Here is a 6,336-nt window from a genome sequence, read left to right as displayed (position 1 = left end):
GAGAGGAGGGGCCCATGCAGCAGCAGCAGTAAAGCTCTACAGTAGGTCCTAGAGGAGGGAGACCACTCGCTCCTGCATGCAATGAGCGTTCTTGGTAGCATGCTCCTGTATGTACCATTTCTGTCTTATAATGGAACTCATTTGGGCATTTCCCTTCTTATTGGAATGCCATGATGGGTATTTCAGGTCTTAGTATAATTTTGTGACTTTCAGGTACTGGGAACAAGACAGTAACTGTTTTTCAAAAGGAATATAACAGAGAGCAGGAACCAGTACTTTTGTAGTCCAGAAACTCAGAAGTGCCCACCAAGCAGCAGCTAGAGGCTCTTGCTAGAGACTCCAGCTGGCATGTGTGGTGAACATTACAATAGCTCTACAGTGTTATTTCAGTGACAGGATTATTTGTCCTAATGGAATAGGTTGGGCAACAGCCTTCTGCAGGTCTAAGAAGGTGTGTTCTCATCCAGGCTAATCAGAAATAGCATTTTTTTCTGATGGTTTTATGGATTGATGCCAATAGTATTCCTAAGTAAGGTATATGACTTCTTCAAAAGCCAAACAGGCCTGTGAGGCATTGAAGCCTCTTGTTTAATTTGAGGTGCAGGGGGCAGGGCCATATGTCATAGGTTGCTACAACGCACATAATTCTCCCCAAATTCTAGTCTGTGTGGGCCCTGGATTTTTGAAGTTAATCAATCCCTTATCAGATATATAGTTTATAACCTTAATAAGGTTGCTTTTAGTTTGGCCCTCCCTTTCATAATGTCAGATCATCATAACGTCACCATCACAGTATGTTAGGACAATGTCCAGTTGTGATAGCTCTAGGTCCCACCTTATCAGATTGCGACAATAGGCAAGAAAGTTCTTTATTTTTCAAAAAATACAGCACCTCTATGTTGTAGACGATTCCACGTAAATGCAAATGGTTATTGGCTCTGTCTAGCAACCGATACTGAGATAAATTGATTAGCCAGATCAATTGTAGAATCCCAGTCACTTTCAGTTTGCCATATAAGTTGAACAGTTTGTGCTATATTGGGGACTTCTGAGGCTACAAGGGTCTGCTTTGTTGAGTCCCCTGTGGTCTACTGTTCATCTCCATGATCTGTCATCCTTCCTTGCTGGTCACATCGGGGTATCATTCAAGGGTACTTCAAAAAGTACATGGTAAGATTTGTATTATCTTTTAATTCTATTTTTCTACGAACTTTTTGAAGTACCCTTGTACAGTGAGTTTGTGGGCACTAAAATACCTGCATCTAATGTTTTCTTAATTAGGACAATAATCTCTTGCTGCTCTTTAGGTCTCTGATATTGTTTCAAATTTACTATTTGAATTGGCTCCTATTTTGCATGTCCAATTGGACAAAGATGTACATGTTATTCCTTATCTCATTTTACCCAGCTGGGGGAGAAATTTCAATTCAGACATCAAATCCACACTCACACCCATTCAGGTAAGGGAGACACCACCATAGTATACGTGTATTCCAACTTTTAACCAGACTTTAATTTTTGGTCTCTTTCATGGTAGCATTCCTATATCCCTCTAAATTAAGTCTGTTGACCCTCAGGGGCTCACTGCAGGCCTAGGCAGTCCTGTGCCCTGCAATCCTGTACCCAGTTGACTCGGGACAGACCCCTGTCTACCCGTGACCATTTCACTTGCACGTTTGTAGCAGGCCTCAGGCGCCCCACTGGGTCAGAGGTCCTGGCCTTCATGTCCATCTTCTTCCTCCATTACTGCCTTGATAGTTTTTAATAAGAAATGTCACTTAATTATTTTTTAATTTTGAAATAATCTCAATGTCAAAGCAAATTTGCAAGTATGGCACAAAGAACTCCTGCCTTAGTATTAAAAGTGATTATTTTGGCATCTGATGCTACAGGCTCATTGGAAACTTTCTTTCTGGAATTTCTCTAAGCCTTGGGATTTCCCTTCCTAGGGAGTTTGAGGAGACTTAGTTGTGGGAACTCCAGATTCTTATTGAATTCGGTTACAATTTTGGTGGCACTCTGAATTTCCTCCTTTTTCATGTCATTTAGAAATAAATCGTTTAAATACTTCCATATGATTAGAGCCTGAATTTTACCCCCTTTCTCGTTTTGATTTTTCTTTTGTAAAGTCATAATTTAAAAAAAAAAAGTTTTGTTTAGATAGACTGTAATTCATAAACCATACAATTCACCTGATTAAAGTGTACACTTCAGTGGTTTTTAGTGTATCCAGAGAGTCATGCGACCATCATCACAATCAATTTTTGAACATTTTCATTACCCCCAAAAGAAACCTGGTTCCCATTTAGTTATCACCTCCCACCCCAGACAACCACTAATCTACTTTCTGTCTCTGTAGATTTGTCTGTCTACTCTTGGCATTTCATAGAAATGCAATCATGTAATACACGGTCTTTTGTGACTGGCTCCTTTCACTCCACATAATGCTTTCAGCGTTCATCCGTGCTGTAGCATGGATCAGTTCAATCCTTTTTTATGGCTGAGTAATATTCCATTGTATGGATTTAGCACATTTTGTTTATCCATTCATCAGTAATGAACATTTGGGTTGTTTCCACTTTTTGGCTGTTTTGATGCTGCTGTGAACATTTGTGCACAAGTTTTTGTTTGGACATACGTTTTCAATTCTCTTGGGTCTCCAGGAGGAGAACTGCTGGGTCAAATGGTAACTCTATGTTTAACTTTTTTTTGTTTTTGGAGGCTGGCTGGTAGGGAGATTTGTACCCTTTGACCTTGGTGTTACAACCCTGTGCTCTAACTGAGCTAACCAGCCGGCCTATGTTTAACTTTTTGAGGAGTTGCCACTACTCTGTTTTCTAAAGTGGCTGTACCATCTAACCTTTTTTTTCTTTTTTAATTTTGAAATCCCGTACAAGGTAGTTAGGATAAAAGATCTGAGGCTGCCTCTTTTCATTCTCCTGAGGTCTCAATAGCAAACTCACACACAGGGGTACTTCAAAAAGTTCATGGAAAAAAATAGCATAAAAGATAATAGGAATCTTTCCATGAACTTTTCCAAGTCCCCTTGCATGTGGCCCATGGTGGTGGGACTCAAACTACAGTACCAGCCATGGCCTGGGTGACGGGGCCCCCCATTAGGGAGCTTGGTCCCATTGTACAGACAGTTCAATCCTGCCTGTGTCCATGGTGTTTCTGAAGCTTCACTATGACTCGGCCATTTACAGGACAAGGGAGAGGCAGTGAAATCGCCCTTTTCTGGGTATTTGTGATGGACCCTCCTGTTCACCCATTCTAATAATCTCTGGACTTCCCCATGGATCATCTCCACAAAGCTAGCAGCCAACAGAGAACATGATATGGGCCCAAGTATTCCCCCTCTACTCAGACTGTAAAAGCCAGGGACACTGCTCCTTCTAAAACTTTCAGGACCCACACAACAAAGGTTTATCAGAGGGATGCTTGTAATGAGCTACAAAATGACTCCCTTCCTTCACTGAATCATCCCTTATTTCCACGATTTCTTGCCCTGTTGTCATCTTGCCCCACTTGAATTATCTTCTTTGCTGTAATGGCTCTCAAAGGTTCAGCTAATCCATCAAAAATGACAGTGCCGGCCAGAGGGCACGGATCAACCGTAGGAGATTCTGAACTTACTTTCCCTCTGCCACTGCAGAAAGCAGCAACCATAGCACTGAAATTCTAGCGGACCTGACATCAGTTTGTAGTTCCCTTCTGATTCCTTTTTCTCGTTCCTGAGGTTCGTTTGTTTCCAGATTTTTGCTGCAAAATTTTATTATTAGTATCTGATTTCAAATTCTGTCCTACTTTGAACCAAGGATAGCTTGTTACTTTTTATCCCCTTTATCAGACTCATCCCTTTTCTTTCTAAATAATGCCTTAACCATATTTTTAGTTAAGAACGAGTCAGTGGTCTTCCAATAAACCCCACTTGTGACACCAACTGCACTAATGGCAGCAGTTAAATAGGGTTTAACAGGGTTTGGTTGGTAAACATGATTCTCAGGACCCCAAATGAGAGTGCTAACAAATCGACAGTTTATTATAGGAAAAAAAAAAAAAATACAATAGAGCAACAATATTAGAGTAAGGATATCTGTCACAGCCAAAGGTTGTCTCACAGCAATAGGTCTGGAAAGGCCAGGTGTAAGGCTATTTATCCCCCTTCTGTAAGAGACAAGACAAAACTCATTTCTCTCTTGGATCAGAAACCATCAAGATGTGCCTGGAACACCTTGGAGCAGGGAGCTCAAAATGGAGTCTATGCTGGGTTTTTTTTTTTTTTCCAATTTATATTTTGCCTATATACGTAGGCATATTTCTGCTATGTAACTAGCCTGGGGGTGGGGGGTAGTCTCCCTGAGACCAGGTGTAAATCATCACTATTATCAATAAATAATGCTGAGGGTTGACACGAACTGCTCCCAAATTCCTTGAATCCACGGTTACAAAGCAACTGGTTACAAATCAGTATGCATCCGGCCTTGACCAAGGGTCAGTGCCCAGCTGGAACTTTAGCAAAACTGCTTGGGCTAATTCTGATGCTATGAGAATTAGCCCTCACAGTACAATAATTTATCTTTGGATAATGATTTACAGTTTGCAGAGTGTTTGGAGGACTTTTGCTACCTTGAGTGAGCTGGTATTATCATCCTTATCTTGGGAATGAAGAACATGAGGTTCAGAGTGTTTGTGGCTTGCTCCAGGTGATATAGAGTGAGCAGTAGAGTCAAGACTAGACCCCAAATCCCCCCTCCAGCCAGAGCCTCCTGCTTTCCTCCCTGCTCCTGCATACCCTCCCTCCCAGGAAATGATCTGCTTGTCCTCAGTAACCTTCATCTTCATTCCAGTGACATCTTTTTCTATTGGAATGCATATTTCTTCTCTTATGAAATGCTCATTGTTCGTTCACTCCTTCAACAAATATTTATTGATTCTAATATTTCACTGAGAATAACATATTCATTGATTCAGCAATAGCTTTTCAGAAAAAATAACATGAAATGTGCATGAATATAGTGTAAATTTTACACCTTTTTTTTTGTGGTTGACCATTATGGGGTTCTGAACCCTTGACCTTGGTGCCTTGGTGTTATCAGCACCACGCTCTAACCAACTGAGCTAACCAGCCAGTTCTAAAGAGTGGAATTAAAACAAAATTTGTTTCCTACTTGGACTTTGGTGCACAGAATTGACAAAGCTTATTTTTATTAATTTATGACGGCACATATTCATCCTGATACAGTGACCCACCACATTACTTTTCACTTTCACAGTCTTGATTTAACGTTAATCCATATTCATCAAGCTGTAAACGTGCACTTAGATTACCACCTAGCCACTGGCAGTTGTACACAGCTGGCACTGGCACGCTTGTCAAAGCCTCCACTTATTAAATCAGGGGTGCTTTACTAACTTTAAGATTGAGGGTATGAGGTCTGGCCGGTGACTCATTTGGTTAGAGTGTGGAGCTGATAACACCAAGGCCCAGGGTTCGATCCCTATACCAGCCAGAAGCTGCCAAAAAAAAAAAAAAAGATTGAGGATATGATTTTGAGGATCGAAGTTTTATCTTCGGTTGAATTGTTATAGCCATCCAGAAAAATAAATACCCTCGGAGACCGACTTGAGAAAATGGAAAGAAATTTATTGCCGGCAGCCGGGACCACGCAAGCCAATTTGATCAGCGCGGCCCTGAGCCGTTTTTCTTCAAGGTTTTTATCTTAACATGTACGGGCAAACTTTAATCATCAGATACATTTTAGCCAATGCAAGCAAGCCAACAGTACGTAATACAGGATATTCTGCAAAAGCCAGCACAGCTGGCTTACAGAGGCTGAAATAGGTCACCATAAAACTTTCCACAGAAACATATTTTAAAGAAGCTTTTGAGTAAGGGGTCTTTATCATACCTGGGTATTAGGGTAGGAAGTGTGGTTACTTGAGGAGGGGTCTTAGAAAGCTAGCCTGTTTCTCATCTACACAGGAAGGAGCTGAGAGCTGACAGCCTGTGGTTTTCTTGCTAACACAAGCACAAGCTTGTGACTACAGAGTACAGAAATATTCAACTGTTTTTTGCAACTGGGACAAAGATTGGTTTTCTCATGTTACTTGTAACAGAATTTCTTTTTACTGGAAGTTAAGCAGCTTCTTTTGAAAGGCAGCTGAAAGTTTTTGATAGATAATTTTGTCAAAATATGTATATTTGGGGTCTACAGTCATTCTCTTTCATGACTCAGCGTCCTCTAGATTTGACCTATTTTAAGATACTTAGCAATTCTGCCTTTAATTGGCATGTGATAGGCCATCTTCTGTACATCCAACAACTTTATAGTT

Source organism: Cynocephalus volans, chromosome 3 (genome assembly GCF_027409185.1).
Source record: "Cynocephalus volans isolate mCynVol1 chromosome 3, mCynVol1.pri, whole genome shotgun sequence".
NCBI classification, from domain to species: domain Eukaryota; kingdom Metazoa; phylum Chordata; class Mammalia; order Dermoptera; family Cynocephalidae; genus Cynocephalus; species Cynocephalus volans.
Note: the sequence above shows the minus strand (reverse complement) of the source record.